This window comes from Hemiscyllium ocellatum, chromosome 50 (assembly GCF_020745735.1).
Source record: "Hemiscyllium ocellatum isolate sHemOce1 chromosome 50, sHemOce1.pat.X.cur, whole genome shotgun sequence".
In the NCBI taxonomy this organism is placed as follows: Eukaryota; Metazoa; Chordata; class Chondrichthyes; order Orectolobiformes; family Hemiscylliidae; genus Hemiscyllium; species Hemiscyllium ocellatum.
In genome coordinates, this window is record NC_083450.1 from 8,592,630 (window position 1) to 8,612,992 (window position 20,363).

The window sequence follows — 20,363 nt, forward strand, 5'->3', positions numbered from 1 at the left end:
CCCCTCACCTGGGCACTGCTCAACTGTGCTCCCCTCACTTAGACACTGCTCACCTGTACACACCTTGCCTGGACACTGCTGACCTGTACTCCCCTCACCTGGACACACCTCGCCTGCACACTGCTCACCTGTACTCCCCCCACCTGGACACAACTCACCTGTACTCCTTTCACCTGGACACTGCTCGCCTGGACAAACCTTGCCTGGACACTGCTTACCTGGACTCCCCCGCCTGGATACTGCTCAACTGTACTCGCCTCTGCTGGACACTGCTCACCTGTACTCCCCTCCCCAGACCCTGCTCACCTGGACTCCCCCTGCCTGGACACTGCTCACCTGGACTCCCCTCCCCAGACCCTGCTCACCTGGACTCCCCCTGCCTGGACACTGCTCACCTGTACTCCCCTCCCCAGACCCTGCTCACCTGTACTACCCTTGCCTGGGCACTGCTCACATGTACACCCCTCACCTGGGCACTCCTCAACTGTGCTCCCCTCACTTGGACACTGCTCACCTTTACACACCTCGCTTAGACAGTGCTCGCCTGTACAACCCTCGCCTGGACACACCTCACCTGGACACTGCTCACCTGTATACATCTCGCTTGGACATTGCTCAACTGTACTCACCTCGGCTGGACACTGCTCACCTGTACTCCCCCCGCCTGGACACTGCTCACCTGTACTCCCTCCGCCTGGACACTGCTCACTGTACTCCCCTCACCTGGACACTGCTCACCTATACTCCCCTCACCTGGACACAGCTTACCTGTACTCCTGTTACCTGGATACTGCTCATCTGTACTCCCCCCGCCTGTGCACTGCTCACCTGTACACCACTCACCTGGACACTGCTCACCTGTTCGTCCCTCTCCCGGACTCTGCACACCTGTACTCCCCTTACCCAGGCACTGCACACCTGTACTCCCCTCGCCTTGGCGCTGTTCACCTGTACTTCCTTCAACTCAACACTGCTCACCTGTACTCCTCTCCCCTGGGCACTGTTCACCTGTACTCCCGTCACTTGGACACTGCTCATCTGTACACCCCCCACTTGGACACTGCTCACCTGTACACCCCCCACTTGGACACTGCTCACCTGTACTCCCCTTGCCTGGTGCTCACCATGTACTCCCCTTACCCGGGCACTGCACACCTGTACTCCCCCCGCCTGTGCACTGCTCACCACTAGTCACCTCGCCTGGGCACTGATCACCCGTACCCCCCCCTCCGCCTGGACACTGCTCACTTGTAAACCCCTCATCTGGGCATTGCTCACTTGTACACCCATCGCCTGGGCACTGCTCACCTGTTCTCCCCTCACCCGGACACTGCTCACCTGTACTCCCCTTGCCCGGGTACTGCACACCTGTACACCCCTCGCCTTGGCGCTGTTCACCTGTACACCCTTCAACTCAACACTGCTCACCTGAACGCTGCTCACATGTACATCCCCCTGCCTGGACACCGCCCACCTGTACTCCCGTCACTTGGACACTGCTCATCTGTACACCCCCCGCTTGGACACTGTTCACCTATACTCCCCTTGCCTGGTGCTCACCGTGTACTCCACTCACCTGTGCACTGCTCACCTGTACTCCCCTCACCTGGACACTGCTCACCTATACTCCGCCCACCTGTGCACTGCTCACCTGTACTCCCCTCACCTGGACACTGCTCAACTGTACGACCCTTACCTGGACACTACTCACCTATACACCCCGCGCCTGGGCACTCCTCACCTATACTCCGCCCACCTGTGCACTGCTCACCTGTACTCCCCTCACCTGGGGACTGCTCACCTGTATTCCCCACGCTTGGACGCTGCTCACCTGTACACCACTCACCTGGGGACTGCTCACCTGTATTCCCCTCACTTAAACACTGCTCACTTGTACTCCCCTCACCTAGACACTGCTCACATGTACATCACCCACCTGAACACTACTCACCTGTACTCCCCTCGCCTGGACACAGCTCACCTGTATTCCTGACGCCTGGACACTGCACACCTGTACTCTGCTCACCTGGACACTGCTCACCTGTATGCCCCTCACCTGGCTACTGCTTATCTGGACTCCCCTCACCTGGACACACCTCACCTGGACACTGCTCCCCTGTACTCCCCTCACCTGGACACTACTCACCTATACACCCCGTGCCTGGGCACTGCTCACCTATACTCTGCCCACCTGTGAACTGCTCACCGGTACTCCCCTCACCTAGGGACTACTCACCTGCACACCCCTCACCTGGACACTGCTCACTTGTACACTCCTCGCCTGGGCGCTGCTTACTGTACATCCCTCACCTGGGCACTGCTCACTGTACTCCCCTCACCTGGACACTGCTCAGCTGTACGTCCTTCGCCTGGGCACTGCTCACTGGTACTCCCCCGGCCTGGACACTGCTCACCTGTACTTCCCTCACCTGGACACTGCTCAGCTGTACACCACTGCCTGGTCATTTCTCACCTGTACTCCTCACGCCTGGTCACTGCTCACCTGTACTCCCTTCACCTGGACTCTGCTCACCTGTACCTCCCTTGCCTGGGCATTGCTCACTGTCCACCCCACACCTGAGCATTGCTCACTGTACTCACCTCACCTGGACAATGCTCACCTGTACTCCCCTCACCTGGACACTGATCACCTGTATACTCCTCTACTGGGCACTGCTCGCCTGGACACACTTCCCCCGATACTGCTCACTTGTACACACCTCGCCTGGACACTATTCACCTGTACTCCCCTCACCTGGACACTGCTCTCCTGGAGACACCTCGCCTGGACACTGTTCACCTGTACTCCCCTCACCTGGACACTGCTATCCTGGAGACACCTCACCTGAACACTGCCCACCTATACACCCCTTACTTGGACAGTGTTCACTTGTTCATCCCTCTCCCGGACACTGCTCACCTGTACTCCGCTCACCCGGACACTGCTCACCTGTACTACCCTCACCTGGGCACTATTCACCTGTACACCCCTCACCTTGACACTGCTCACCTGTACTCCCCCTGCCTGGACACTGCTCACCTGTACTCCCCTTGCCTGGTGCGCACCATGTACTCCACTCACCTGGACACTGCTCACCAGTACAACTCTCCCTGGTCATTTCTCACCTGTAGTCCGCTCACCTGTACATCCCTCGCCTGGGCACTTTTCACCTGTACACCTCCTGCCTGGACACTGCTCACCTGTACTGCCCTTGCCTGGATACAACTCACCTGTACACCCCTCACCTGTGCTCCTCTCACCCGGGCACTACTCACCTGTAAGCACCTCACCTGGACAATGCTCATCTGTACGCCCCTCACCTGGACCCTGCTCACCTGTACACCTCCTGCCTGGACACAACTCAACTGTACACCCCTCACGTGGACACTGCTCAGCTGTAATCCCCTCACCTAGACATTGCTCACCTGTACCTCCCTCGCCTTGGCAATGCTCACCTGTACCTCCCTCGCCTCGGCAATGCTCACCTGTATACCCCTCACCTGTGCTCCCCTCACCTGGGCACTGCTCACCTGTAAGTACCTCACCTGGACTCTGCTCATCTGTATGCCCCTCACCTGGACACTGCTCACCTGTAATCCCCTCACCTGGGCACTGCTCACCTGTACTCTCCTTGCCTGGGTACTGCTCACCAGATACATCCCCTGCCTGGACACTGCTCACCTGTAAACCCCTCACTTGGGCACTGCTCACCTGTACACCCCTCACCTGGACACTGCTCACTTGTACACACCTCACCTGGACACTGCTCACCTGTACTCCCCTCAACTAGACACTGCACATCTGTATGTCCGTCGCCTGGGCACTGCTCACCTGTACATCCCCACCTGGGCACTGCTCATCTGGACTCCCCCCACCTGGACACTGCTCACCTATACTCCCCACGCCTGGACACTGCTCTCATCTGTATTCCCCTCAGCTTGACACTGCTCACCTGTACTCTCTCACCTGGACACTGCTCACCTGTACACATCTCGCCTGGACACTGCTCACCTGGACACAGCTCACTTGTACACACCTTGCCTGGACACAGCACACCTGTACACCACCCACCTGGACACTGCTCACCTGGATACAGCTCACCTGGGCATTACTCATCTGTACTCCCCTCATCTGGACACTGCTCACCTGTACACCCCTCTACTGAGCACTGCTCGCCTGGACACACCTCACCTGGACACTGATCACCTGCACTCCGCTCACCTGGACACCGCTCACCTGTACTCCCCTCACCTGTACACTGCTCAAAAGTACACCCCTCACCTGGTCACTGCTCACTTATAATCCCCCGTGTGGACACTGCTTGCCTGTACTCCTCCGGCCTGGATACTGCTCACTTGGACACACCTCGCCTGGACACTGCTCACCTGTACACCCCTCACCTGGGCACTGCTCACATGTACACACCTCACCTGGACACTGCTCACCTGTACACCCCTCACCCGGACACTGCTCACCTGTACACCCCTCACCTGGGCACTGCTCACCTGTACTACCCTCACCTGGACACTGCTCATCTGTACACCCCCAACCCCTCCTGCCTGGACAATGCTCACCTGGACTACCCCCGCTTGGACACTGCTCACCTGGACTCCCTCCACCTGGAGCCTGCTCATGTGAACACCCCTAACATGGGCACTGCTCATTTGTACACCCCTCACCTGAACACTGCTCACCTTTACTCCCCTCGCCTGGACACTGCTCACCTTTAGATTAGATTACTTACAGTGTGGAAACAGGCCCTTCGGCCCAACAAGTCCACACCGACCCGCCGAAGCGCAACCCACCCATACCCCTACATATACCCCTTACCTAACGCTACGGGCAATTTAGCATAGCCAATTCACCTGACCCACACATCTTTGGACTGTGGGAGGAAACCGGAGCACCCGGAGGAAACCCACGCAGACACGGGAGAACGTGCAAACTCCACACAGTCAGTCACCTGAGGCGGGAATTGAACCCAGGTCCCTGGCGCTGTGAGGCAGCAGTGCTAACCACTGTGCCACCGTGCCGCTGTACTCCCCCCGCCTGCACTGCTCACCTGAACACTGCTCATCTTTACTCCCCTTGCCTGGACACTGCTCACCTGTATTCCCCCCGCCTGTGCACTGCTTACCTGTACTCCCCTCACCTGGGCTCTGCTCACATGTACTCCCCTCGCCTGGGCACTGCTCACCTGTACACCCCTCACCTGGACACTGCTCACCTGTACTCCCCTTACCTGGACACTGCTCATCTGTACTCCCCCCGCCTGGACACTACTTGCCTGGAGACACCTCGCCTGAACACTGGTCACCTGTACTCCCCTCACCTGGACACTGTTCAACTGTTCGTCCCTCTCCCGGACACTGCTCACCTGTACTCCCCTCACCTGGACACTGCACATCTGTACGTCCGTCGCCTGGGCACTGCACACCTGTACACCCCCACCTGGGCACTGCTCATCTGGACTCCCCTCACCTGGACACTGCTCACCTGTACACATCTCGCCTGGACACTGCTCACCTGGACACACCTCGCCTGGACACTGATCACCTGGACATTGCTCACCTGTACACAGCTCACCTGTACTCCACTCACCTGAACACTGCTCACCTTTACTTCCCTCACCTGGACACTGCTCAAAAGTACACCCCTTGCCTGGTCACTGCTCACCTATAATCCCCCGCGTATACTCTGCTCGCCTGTACTCCCCCGGCCTGGATACTGCTCACTTGGACACACCTCGCCTGGACACTGCTCACATGGATACACCTCGCCTGGACACTGCTCACCTGTACTCCCCTCACCTGGATTCTGCTCACCTGTACACCCCCCCACCTGGGCATTGCTCACCTTTACTCCCCTCACCTGGGTACTGCTCACCTGTACTCCCCTCACCTGGGCACTGCTCACCAGTACTCCCCTCGCCTAGACAATGCTCACCTGTACTCCCCCCTGCCTGTGCACTGCTTACCTGTACTCCCCTCACCTGGGCTCTGCTCACCTGAACTCCCCTCGCCTGGGCACTGCTCACCTGTACACCCCTCACCTGGTCACTGCTCACCTGTACACCCCTCACCTGAACACTGCTCACCTTTACTCCCCTCGCCTGGACACTGCTCACCTGTACTCCCCCGTCTGTGCACTGCTTACCTGTACTCCCCTCACCTGGGCTCTGCTCACATGTACTCCCCTCGCCTGGGCACTGCTTACCTGTACCTCCCTCACCTGGACTCCCCATGCCTGGGCATTGCTCACCTGTATTCCCCTCACCTGGACACTGCTTACCTGTATACTGCTCATCTGTACTCCCCTTACCTGGACACTGCTCACCTGGACTCACCTCGCTTGAACACATCCTGCCTGTGCTCTCCCCTCCTGGACACTGCTCACCTGTACTCCCCTCACCTGGACATCGCTCACTGGTACACACCTCACTTTGACACTGTTCAGCTGTTCATCCCTCTCCAGGACACTGCTCACCTGTACTCCCCTCACCCGGACACTGCTCATCTGTACGTCCCTCGCCTGGGCACTGCTCACCTGTACTCCCCTTGCCTGCACACTGCTCATCTGTACGTCCCTTGCCTGGGCACTGCTCACCTGTACACCCCCTGCCTGGACACTGCTCACCTGGCATGCCAAAACCTGGACACTGCTCACCTGTACTCCCCACGCCTGGACACTGCTCGTCTGTACTCCACTCACCTTGACACTGCTCACCTGTACACACCTCACCTGGACACTGCTCATCTGTACACCCCTCGCCTGGGCATTGCTCACCTGTACACACCTCACCTGGGAACTGCTCAACTATACTCCCCTCACCTGGACACTGCTCAAAAGTACACCCCTCACCTGGTCACTGCTCACCTGTACACCCCTCACGTGAACACTGCTCACCTATAATCCCCCGCGTGGACACTGCACGCCTGTACTACCCCGGCCTGGATACTGCTCACTTGGACACACCTCACCTGGACACTGCTCACCTGTACTCCCATCACCTGGACACTGCTCACTTGGACACACCTCACCTGGACACTGCTCACCTGTACACCCCCCACCTGGGCACAGCTCACCTGGACTCCCCTCACCTGGGCACTGCTCACCTGTATTCCCCTCGCCTTGGCACTGTTAACCAGTACACCCCCCGCCTGGGCACTGCTCACTTGTAAACCCCTCACCCGGATAGTGCTCACCTGTACACACCTCACCTGGGCACTGCTCAATTGTACTCCCCTCACCTGGACACTGCTCGCCTGAACAGACCTCGCCTGGACATACCTCGCCTTCACTCTCTCCCCCTGGACACTGCTCTCCTGTACACCCCTCAACCTGGGCACTGCTGACCTATACTACCCTCACCTGGACACTGCTCATTTGTACACCCCCAACCCCACCTGCCTGGACAATGCTCACCTGGACTACCCCCGCTTGGACACTGCTCACCTGGACTCCCTCTGCCTGGAGCCTGCTCATGTGTGCACCCCTCACCTGGTCACTGCTCACCTGTATACCCCTCACCTGGTCACTGCTCACCTGTACTCCCCTCACCTGGGCACTGCTCACCTGTACTACCCTCACCTGGACACAGCTTACCTGTACTCCTGTTACCTGGATACTGCTCACCTGTACTACCCTCACCTGGACACTGCTCATCTGTACACCCCCAACCCCACCTGCCTGGACAATGCTCACCTGGATTACCCCCGCTTGGACACTGCTCACCTGGACTCCCTCCGCCTGGAGCCTGCTCATGTGTACACCCCTCACCTGGTACTGCTCACTTGTACATCCTCACCTGGACACTGCTCACTTGTACACCCCTCACCTGGGCACTGCTCACCTGTACACTGCTCACCTGTGCACCCCTCACCTGGGCCCTGTTAACCAGTACACCCCCCGCCTGGACACTGCTCACCTGTAACCCCTCACCCGGACACTGCTCACCTGTACACCCCTCACCTGGGCACTGCTCACCTGTACTCCCCTTGCCTGGCATTGTTCACCTGTACACACCTCACCTGGACACTGCTCGCCTGGACAGACCTTGTCTTGACATATATCGCCTGTCCTCTCTCCCCCTGGACACTGCTCACCTGTACTCCCCTCACCTGGGCACTGCTCACCTGTACTACCCTCACCTGGACACAGCTCACCTGTACACCCCTCACCTGGGCACTGCTCTCCTGTCAACCCCTCACCTGTGCACTGTTCTCCTGTAAACCCTTCACCCGGACACTGCTCACCTGTACACCCCTCACCTGGGCACTGCTCAACTTTACTCCCCTCACCTGGACACTGCTCATCTGTACACCCCCAACCCCACCTGCCTGGACAATGCTCACCTGGACTACCCCTGCTTGGACACTGCTCACCTGAACTCCCTCCGCCTGGAGCGTGCTCATGTGAACACCCCTAACATGGGCACTGCTCACTTGTAATCCCCTCACCTGGACACTGCTCACCTGTACACCCCTCACCTGAACACTGCTCACCTTTACTCCCCTCGCCTGGACACTGCTCACCTGTACTCCCCCCGCCTGTGCACTGCCTACCTATCCTCCCCTCACCTGGGCTCTGCTCACATGTACTCCCCTCGCCTGGGCACTGCTCACCTGTACCTCCCTCACCTGGACTCCCCACGCCTGGGCATTGCTCACCTGTACTCCCCTCACCTGGACACTGCTCACCTGTATACTGCTCATCTGTACTCCCTTTACCTGGACACTGCTCACCTGGACTCACCTCGCTTGAACACATCCTGCCTGTGCTCTCCCCTCCTGGACACTGCTCACCTGTATACTGCTCATCTGTACTCCCCTTACCTGGACACTGCTCACCTGTACTCCCCTCACCTGGACATCGCTCACTGGTACCCCCCTCACTTGGACACTGTTTAGCTGTTCATCCCTCTCCCGGACACTGCTCACCTGTACTCTCCTCACCCGGACACTACTCACCTGTACTCCCCTCGCCTACAAACTGCTCAACTGTACATCCCTCGCCTGGGCTTGCTCACCTGGCATGCCAAAACCTGGACACTGCTCACCTGTACTCCCCTCACCAGGACGCTGCTCACTGTACACACCTCGCCTGGACGCTGCTTACCTGTACTCCCCACGCCTGGACACTGCTCGTCTGCACTCCCCTCACCTGGACACTGCTCACCTGTACACCCCTCACTTGAACACTTCTCACCTTTACTCCCCTCACCTGGGCGTTGATCACCTGTACACATCTCACCTGGGAACTGCTCATGTGTACACCCCTCACCTGGTCACTGCTCACCTGTATACTGCTCATCTGTACTCCCCTTACCTGGACACTGCTCACCTGGACTCACCTCGCTCGAACTCATCCTGCCTGTGCTCTCCCCTCCTGGACACTGCTCACCTGTACTCCCCTCACCTGGACATCGCTCACCTGGACACCTCCATACCTTGACACTGCTCACCTGTACACCCCCACCTGGACACTGCTCACCTGTACACCCCTCTCCTGGACACTGCTCACCTGTACTCTCCTTGCCTGAACACTGCTCACCTGTACTCTCCTTGCCTGGACACTGCTCACCTGTACACCCCTCTCCTGGACACTGCTCACCTGTAATCCCCTCTCCTGGACACTTCTCACCTGTACACCCCTCTCCTGGACACTGCTCACCTGTACACCCCTCATCTGGACACTGCTCATGTGTAATCCCCTCACCTGGACACTGCTCACCTGTACATCTTTCACCTAGACACTGTTCACCCGTACATTTCCCGCCTGGACCCTGCTCACCTTACTCCTCTTGCCTGGAGACAGGTCACCTGTACACCCCTGACCTGGACACTGCTCACCTGTACTCCCCCGGCCTGGGCACTGCTCACCTGTACCTCCCTCGCCTGGACACTACTCTGTACACCCCTCACCTGGGCACTGCTCACCTGTACTCCCCTCACCAGGACACAGCTCATCTGTACTCCCCCAGCTAGGTCAATACTCTGCTGTACTCCCCTCGTCTGGACACTGCTCACCTGTACTCCCCTCACCTGTACACTGCTCACATGTACATTATTCACCTAGACACTGTTCACCTGTACACCCCCAGCTTGGACACTGCTCACCTGTACTCCCCTTGCCTGAACACTGCTCACCTGTACACCCTTCACCTGAACACTGCTCACCTGTACTCCCCTCACCTGGACACTGCTCACATGTACATCACTCACCTGGACACTGCTCACCTGTACTTCCCTTGCCTGAACACTGCTCACCTGTACACCCTTCACCTGAATACTGCTCACCTGTACTCCCCTCACCTGGACACTGCCCACATGTACATCACTCACCTGGACAATGCTCACATGTACTCCCCCCACTTGGACACTGCTCACCTGTACTCCCTTTGTCTGGACATTGCTCACCTGTACTCCCCTCACCTGGACATTGCTCACCTGTACACCCCTCACCTGGACACTGCTCACATGTACATCACCCACCTGGACACTGCTCATCTGTACTTCCCTCACCTGGACACTGCTCACCTGCACTCCCCCTGTTTGGACACTGCTCACCTGTACTCCCCTTGCCTGGACACTGCACAGCTGTAATCCCCTCACCAGGACACTGCTCACCTGTACATCCCTCACCTGGACACTGCTCACATGTACACCCCTCACCTGTACACTGCTCACCTGTACACCCCCCATCTGTACACTGCTCACCTGTACACCCCCCATCTGTACACTGTTCACCTTTACTCCCCTCACCTGGACACGGCTCACCTCTACACCCCCCACTGGACACTGCTCACCTGTACACCCCTCTCCTGGACACTGCTCACCTGTACTCTCCTTGCCTGAACACTGCTCACCTGTGCACCCCTCACCAGGACACTGCTCACCTGTACATCCCTCATCTGGACACTGCTCACCTGTACATCATTCACCTAGACCCTGTTCACCCGTACATTTCCCGCCTGGACACTGCTCACCTTACTCCCCTTGCCTGGAGACAGGTCACCTTTACATCCCTCACCTGGACACTGCTCACCTGTACTCCTCCGGCCTGGGCACTGCTCACCTGTACCTCCCTCGCCTGGACACTACTCTCTGTACACACCTGGGCACTGCTCACCCGTACTCCCCTCACCAGGACACAGCTCATCTGTACTCCCCCAGCTAGGTCACTACTCTCCTGTACTCCCCTCATCTGGACACTGCTCACCTGTACTCCCCTCGCCTGTACACTGCTCACATGTACATTATTCACCTGGACACTGTTCACCTGTACACCCCCAGCTTGGACACTGCTCACCTGTACTCCCCTTGCCTGAACACTGCTCACCTGTACACCCTTCACCTGAACACTGCTCACCTGTACTCCCCTCACCTGGACACTGCTCACACGTACATCACTCACCTGGACATTGCTCACATGTACTCCCCTCACCTGGACACTGCTCACATGTACATCATCCACCTGGACACTGCTCACTTGTACATTCCCCCGCTTGGACACTGCTCACCTGTACCCCCCTCACCTGGACACTGCTCACCTGGACACACCTCACCTGGACACTGCTCACCTGTACTCCTCTCACCTCGACACTGCTCCCCTGTACACCTCTACACCTGGACACTGCTCACCTGTACACCCCCCACCTGGGCACTCCTCACCTGTACTCCCCTCACCTGGGCACGCTCACCTGTACTCCACCCACCTGGACACTGCTCACCAGTGCTCCTGCCGCCTGGGCACTCCTCACCTGTCCTCCCCTCACTGGGACACTTCACATGTACTCCCCTCACCTGGACACTGCTCACCTGTACTCCACCCACCTGGCACTGCTCACCTGTGCTCCTGCCGCCTGGGCACTCCTCACCTGTCCTCCCCTCACCTGGACACTGTTCACATGTACTCCTCTCACCTGGACACTGCTCACCTGTACCTCCTGCCTGTGCACTGTTTACGATACTCCCCTTACCTAGACACTGCTTACCTGTACTTTCCTCACCTGAACACTGCTCACATTTACTCCCCTCGCCTGGACACCTTAACTCCCGCTGCCTGTGCACTGCTTACCTGTACTCCTCTCACCTGGGTTCTGCTCAGATGTACTCCCCTCGCCTGGGCACTGCTCACCTGTACCTCCCTCACCTATACTCCCCACGCCTGCGCACTTCTCACCTGTACTCCCCTCGCCTGGGCACTGCTCACCTGTACTCCCCTCACTTGGACACTGCTCACCTGTACATCCCTCACCTGGACACTGCTCACATGTACTCCCCTCACCTGGACACTGCTCACCTGTACTCCCCTCACTTGGACATTGCTCACCTGTACTCCTCTCACCTGGACGCTGCTCACATGTACATCACCCACCTGGACACTGCTCATCTGCACTCCCCCCGTTTGGATACTGCTCACCTGTACTCCCCTTGCCTGGACACTGCTCACCTGTAATCCCCTCAGCAGGACACTGCTCACCTGTACATCCCTCACCTGGACACTGCTCACCTGTACACCCCTCACCTGGACACTGTTCACATGTACTCCCCTCACCTGGACACTGCTCACCTGTACCTCCTGCCGCCTGTGCACTGTTCACTGTACTCCTCTCACCTGGACACTGCTTACCTGTACTGTCCTCACCTGGACACTGCTCACCTGTACACCCCCCCCCCCTTCTGGACACTGCTCACCTGTAAACCCCTCGCCTGGACACTGCTCACCTGTACACCCCTCACCTGGGCACTGCTCACCAGTACACCCCTCACCTGAGCACTGCTCACCTGTACACTCCTCACCTGAGCACTGTTCACCTGTACTGCCCCCGCCTGGGCACTCCTCACCTGTACTCCGCTCACCTGGACACTGCTCACTCGTACACCCCTCACCTGGACACTGCTCACTTGTACTCCACTCACCTGGACACTGCTCACCTGTACTCCCCTTGCCTGGACTCTGCTCCCCCGTACATCCCCCACCTAGGCACTGTTCACCTGTACTCCCCTCACCTGGGCATTGCTCACCCATACTCCTGCCGCCTGGGCACTCCTCACCTGTACTCCGCTCACCTGGACACTGCTCACTTGTACACCCCTCACCTGGACACTGCTCACCTGTACTCCCCTTGCCTGGACTCAGCTCACCTGTACTCCCCTCACCTGGACACTGTTCATCAGTACTCCACTCACCTGGACACTGCTCACCTGTACTCCCCTTGCCTGGACTCTGCTCCCCCGTACATCCCCCACCTAGGCACTGTTCACCTGTACACCTACCTAGACACTGCTCACCTGTACTCCCCTCACCTGGGCATTGCTCACCCATACTCCTGCCGCCTGGGCACTCCTCACCTGTACTCCGCTCACCTGGACACTGCTCACTTGTACACCCCTCACCTGGACACTGCTCACCTGTACTCCCCTTGCCTGGACTCAGCTCACCTGTACTCCCCTCACCTGGACACTGTTCATCAGTACTCCCCCTGCCTGGACACTGCTCACCTGTACACACCCGCTTAGCCACTCCTTGCTTGTACTCCCCTCGCTTGGACACTGCTCACCTGTCCACCCCTCACCTGGACACTGTTCACCTGTACTCCCCCCAACTGGGCACTCCTCACCTGTACTCCCCTCACCTGGGCACTGCTAACCTGTACACACCCGCCTGGGCACTGCTCATCTGTATACCACCCACCTGGGCACTCCTCACCTGTACTCCCCTCACCTGGGCATTGCTCACCTGCACTCCCCTCACCTGGACACTCCTGTATGCCTCCCGCCTGGACACTGCTCATCTGTACTCCCCTCACTTGGACACTGCACACCTGTATTCCCCTCACCTGGGCACTGCTCACCTGTACGTCCCTCATCCGGACACTGCTCACCTGTACTTCCCTCACCTGGACACTGCTCCCCCGTACATCCCCCACCTAGGCACTGTTCACCTGTACACCTCCTACCTAGACACTGCTCACCTGTACTCCCCTCACCTGGGCATTGCTCACCCATACTCCTGCCGCCTGAGCACTCCTCACCTGTACTTCCCTCACCTGGACACTGCTCACCTGTACACCCCTCACCTGAACATTCCTCACCTGTACCTCCCTCGCATGGGCACTGCTCACTGTACAACCCTCGCCTGGGCAGTGCTCACCTGTACTCTGCCCACCTGAACACTACTCACCTGTACACCCATCACCTGGGCACTGTTCACCTGTACACGCACACCTGGGCGCTCCTCACCTGTACTCCCCTCATCTGGACACTCCTCACCTGTACTTCCCTCGTCTGGACACTGCTCACCGGTACTCCCCCTGCCTGGACACTGCTCACCTATACATCCCTCACCTGGATACAGCTCACCTGTACTCCCCCCACCTGGACACTGCTCACCTGTACTCCCCCCGCCTGGGGACTCCTCACCTGTACACCCTCACCTGGCCGCTGCTCACCTGTACTCCCCTCACCTGGACACTGCTCACCTGCACACCTGGACACTGCTCACCTGTACTCCCCCCGCCTGGGCACTCCTCACCTGTATGCCCCTCACCTGGACACCACTCACCTGTACCCCCCTCAGCTGGACACTGCCCACCTGCACACCTCCCATCTGGACACTGCTCACCTGTACACCCCTCACCTGGAGACTGCTCACCTGTGCTCTCCCCACCTGGACACTGCTCACCTGTGCACTCTTTACCTGGACACTGTTCACCTGTACTCACCTCACCTGGACACTGCTCACCTGTATACCCCTCACCTGGACACTGCTCACCTGTGCTCTCCCCACCTGGACACTGCTCACCTGTGCACTCTTTACCTGGACACTGTTCACCTGTACTCACCTCACCTGGACACTGCTCACCTGTATTTCCCTCACCTGGACACTGCTCACCTGTCCACCCACCACCTCGGCATTGCTCACCTGTACTCCCCTCACTTGGACACAGCTCATCTGTACACCCCCCTCACCTGGCCACTGGTCACCTGTACACCCACCACCTGGCCACTGCTCACCTGTACACCCCTCACCTGGGCACAGCTCACCTGTACTCTCCTCACCTTGGCACTGTTCACCTGTACTGCCCCCGCCTGAGCACTCCTCGCCTGTACTCTGCTCACCTGGACACTGCTCTCTTGTACTCCCCTCACCTGTACACCCCTCACCTGGACACTGGTCACCTGTACTCACCTCAGTGTACACCCCTCACCTGGACATTGCTCACCTGTACTCCCCTCACCTGGACACTGCTCACCTGGACACTGCTCACCTGTACTCCCCCCACCTGGACACTGCTCACTTGTACACCCCCCACCTGGACACTGCTCACCTGTACTCCCCTCACCTGGACACTGCTCACCTGTATACCCCTCACCTGGACACTGCTCACCTGTGCTCTCCCCACCTGGACACTGCTCACCTGTGCACTCTTTACCTGGACACTGTTCACCTGTACTCACCTCACCTGGACACTGCTCACCTGTATTTCTCTCACCTGGACACTGCTCACCTGTCCACCCACCACCTCGGCATTGCTCACCTGTACTCCCCTCACTTGGACACAGCTCATCTGTACACCCCCCTCACCTGGCCACTGGTCACCTGTACACCCACCACCTGGCCACTGCTCACCTGTACACCCCTCACCTGGGCACAGCTCACCTGTACTCTCCTCACCTTGGCACTGTTCACCTGTACTGCCCCCGCATGGGCACTCCTCGCCTGTACTCTGCTCACCTGGACACTGCTCTCTTGTACTCCCCTCACCTGTACACCCCTCACCTGGACACTGGTCACCTGTACTCACCTCAGTGTACACCCCTCACCTGGACATTGCTCACCTGTACTCCCTTCACCTGGACACTGCTCACCTGTATACCCCTCACCTGGACACTGCTCACCTGTACTCCCCTCACCTGAACACTGCTCACCTGTATACCCCTCACCTGGACACTGCTCACCTGTACTCCCCTCACCTGGACACTGCTCACCTGTATACCCCTCACCTGGACACTGCTCACCTGTTCTCCCCTCACCTGGACACTGTTCACCTGTACTTCCCCCGCCGGGCACTCCTCACCTGTACACTCCTCACGGTACACTGCTCACCTGTACTCCCCCTACTTGGACATTGCTCACCTGTACCTCCCTCGCCTGGTCACTGCTCACCTGTACACCCCTCACCTGGTCACTGCTCACCTGTACACCCCTCACCTGCGCACTGCTCACCTGTGCACTCCTCACCCAGACACCCCTCATGTGTACATCCCTCACCTGGACACTGCTCACCTGTACACCTTCCGCCTGGACACTGCTCACCTGTATTCCACTCACCTGGGCACTGCTCACCTGTACTCCCCCCCACCTGTACACCCCTCACCCAGACACCCCTCACCTGTACATCCCTCACTTGGACACTGCTCAACTGTAGACCCCTCACCCAGACACCCCTCACCTGTACTCCCCTCCCCTGGACACTGGGGTGGTGGGCTGGTGTGCAGGTTGGGAATTGGGATGTTCGACCATACCAGCCAGAAATGTATTTGTGCTTTTGAGACTGTCTGACCAGAATCTCAGCCATTTGCAGTGGGGCAGTCAATAATGGGGCGAAATCAACCTCTTCCCACCCACCCCCGCCCCAGCACTATTTGAGCCACCCCCCATTGACTTGCCCAATGCATCCCGTGGTGTAAATGCTCTTCTACTGTTTGTTAGCTGCTCTTGAATAGGTTCTGCCATCTAGGTACATTGCTCCGCTCCAGCCTCAGTCTCAGCACCGTAATGTTATCATTAATCAGCTCTGGAGTGTATGGGGACACCTTTCAGAGGCAGCTTCACCACACTTGGAGCAAGGTGTACTCTCCGTGTAAGATAAACTCTCGGTGTTTTCAGAGAGAGTTCTGCTGGAGCTCAGGGTAGCACGGTGCCAGTGACCCGGGTTCGATTCCCAACACAGGGCGACTGTCTGTGTGGAGTTTGCATGTTCTCCTCGTTTCTGTGTGGGTTTCTGGTTTCCTCCCAAAGTCCAAAAATATGTAGGTTATGGTGGATTGGCCATGCTAAATTGTCCCATAGTGCCCAGGGATGTGCAGGTTAGGGTGGATTGGCCATGCTAAATTGTCCCATAGTGCCCAGGGATGTGCAGGTTAGGGTGGATTGGCCATGCTAAATTGTCCCATAGTGCCCAGGGATGTGCAGTTTAGGGTGGGTTGGCCATGCTAAATTGTCCCATAGTGCCCAGGGATGTGCAGGTTAGGGTGGATTGGCCATGCTAAATTGTCCCATAGTGCCAGGGATGTGCAGGTTAGGGTGGATTGGCCATGCTAAATTGTCCAGTAGTGCCCAGGGATGTGCAGAATAGGGTGGATTGGCCATGCTAAATTGTCCCATAGTGGCCAGCGATGTGCAGGTTAGGGTGGATTGGCCATGCTAAATTGTCCCATAGTGCCCAGCGATGTGCAGGTTAGGGTGGGTTGGCCATGCTAAATTGTCCCATAGTGCCCAGGGATGTGCAGGTTAGGGTGGATTGGCCATGCTAAATTGTCCCATAGTGCCCAGGGATGTGCAGGTTAGGGTGGGTTGGCCATGCTAAATTGTCCCATAGTGCCCAGGGATGTGCAGGTTAGGGTGGATTGGCCATGCTAAATTGTTCCGTAGTGCCCAGCGATGTGCAGGTTAGGGTGGGTTGGCCATGCTAAATTGTTCCATAGTGCCCAGGGATGTGTAAGTTAGGCGCATTAGTCAGGGGTAATGTAGAGTAATAGCATATGAGTTTGGGTGGGTTATCCTTCAGAGGGTCATTGTGGATTTGTCGGGCCTAATGGCCTGTTTCCATGCTGTAGGGAATTCTATGAAGTTGGTGGAACTACAGGATTGGCGGCAAAAACAAAGAGACGGGAAACGGAAGACAGCGAAGGATTGTAGAGAAAGGGAGACCAGCCTGGGAGTCAATGAGGGGACTGAAGGCTTTGAGTTATGAAAGAGACGCTGGAACTTCCTCTCCCCCTGGAACATGGATGGTAGACAGGTGATGATCGTGTTCGCACATTGGCGAACAGAGAGACCTATGAATGCAGGTACTTAATTCCTTGCCAGCAGCACCGCGGGTTGACAGAGTGAAGGCAGCGTTTGGCATGCTAGCCTTCATTGCTCAGACCAGTGGTTACAGGGGGGTGAGAGGTCATGTTGAGGCTGCTCAGGAAGTTGGTGAGGCTGCTTTCGGGAATACCACCTCACCTTCCACGTCGACAAGCTGCTACCCCACGGCCTCAAGGTGGAATTCAGTTCCAAAATCTCCCCAGTCCCTATCCCGGATGTAACCATCCGACTCAGTTCTGCCCTCTTGACCATCTTCCTGCCCACCCACCCACCCCACCAACCCATCACAATCAGCTCCTGCCTGCATCCACCTACATTTCCCTGCCCCCATTTATTTTCCATCCCCTTCCCCCTCCCCCCAGTCCCAGTGAAGCGTTGTCTTGTTCCTCAGATGCTGCCTGACCTGTTGGGCTTTTTTCTGCAGCACACTTCTATCAAGTTAAAAATCACACAACACCAGGTTATAGCCCAACAGGTTTATTTGGAAGCACTAGCTTTCGGAACGCTGCTCCTTCATCAGGTCATGAAAGCTAGTGCTTCCAAATAAACCAGGATGGCCATGTTGGACTATAACCTGGTGGCGTGTGATTTTTAACTTTGTCCACCCCAGCCCAACACCAGCACGTCCCAAATCATGACACTTTATCAACACACGACTTCTCCAGCATCTGCAGTCCTCACCATCTCCTGGATTCGGCGTGGCAATTGTGGTCTTCCTGCTTTAGAAAGGCTATTGTCAAACTTGACAAAATTCAGAAAAGAGTTTCAGAATTGCAGGGTTTGAGCTGCAGGGAGTGGCTGAATAGACTGGGGCTGTTTTCCCTGGAGCGTCGGAGACTGAGGGGTGACCTTATCGAGGTTACCCTTACGGACAGGGTAAATAGGCAAGGTTTTTTTTCCCCTGGGGTGAGGGAGTCCATAACTCGAAGGGCATAGGTTTAGGATGAGAAGGGAAAGATTTAAAAGGGACCAAGGAGGTGGGGGGGGGGGGTTACTTTTTCACGCAGAGGGTGGTGTGTGTATGGAATGAGCTGCCAGAGGGATGAGGTGAAAGAGGGCAGGGTAGGTTGAGAAGATTCTGGATTAGTGGTGCTGGAAGAGCACAGCAGTTCAGGCAGCCTCCAAGGAGCAGTGAAATCGACATTTCGGGCATAAGCCCTTCTTCAGGAAAACGTCGAATCTCCTGTTCCTTGGATGCTGCCTGACCTGCTGCACTTTTCCAGCAACACATTTTCAGCTCTGATCTCCAGCTTCTACACTCCTCACTTTCTCCTCGAAGAGTTCAGTTAAGCAAACGGGATGCCGGGATTTACAAATAGGGACAAACAAACACAGGAAGAGATGAGATGGTGACCCCTTCTTAGAAGAGACTCACGAGAAACTTGCGTTATTACAAACTTCAGATCTTCATAACTTCACCGGCTGTTCAGTTCGTCAAACAGCAAGGACTGTGCCTGAAAATTAACTGTTTCCCTGAGGGGGAAAGGGACACACAGAAATGGTCCTGAAAGCAACTTGCTGAAGCACTGTACCTGGGAATGGAATGGAACGGAATCGCAATTTATTGTCACGGGTGTTTTTACAAAAACCTACAGTTGGTAGCTTTTACAGAACCACATCTAAATTAATGACAGAATGGATAAAAAAGAAATTGCATCACAGTTTGAATAACGGCTCCTGGGTTCGGGGGTACCGGACCGAGACCAGACTGCCCAGCCATGCCAACACAAGATCTCCATGCCAGACTGCTGGAATACCCAAAATCTGCCAGAGGAAACCTCCCAGATGGGGGAAGGGGCTGTGGAGAAAGGGGGGAGGGCAGAAAGGGAGGTGGTAGAGAGGGGAAGGGGGGGGGTAGAGATGGAGGAGAGGGAAGGGAAAGGGTTGGAGGGGGTGAGGTTGGGTGTGGGGAGAAAGAAGGGGAGAGATGGAGAAAGGTTCCCTCTTGGCAGAGGGGATGGAGAGCCAGAGGGAGACAGACTGAAGACGATTGCTGGTAGAGGCAAGGGAGACAGAAGGGGGAAGCGTTATCACTGATCTGGGGTGGGTGGAGGTTTTAGGAGCTGGAATGGTGAAGGAAGGGGGGGGGAAGGGGGTTAGGAGCCAGAATGGGGGGAGTTTAGGAGCAAGAAAGCACCGAACCAAAGGGCATTCCTGTTGAGCATGACTCATGACGAGCGAGTGAGGGACAGGAGAGAATCCATCGGGGCTTTCGAAAAGGGAACCAGGTGGAACTGCAAAAGGAAAAGATGATATAGTA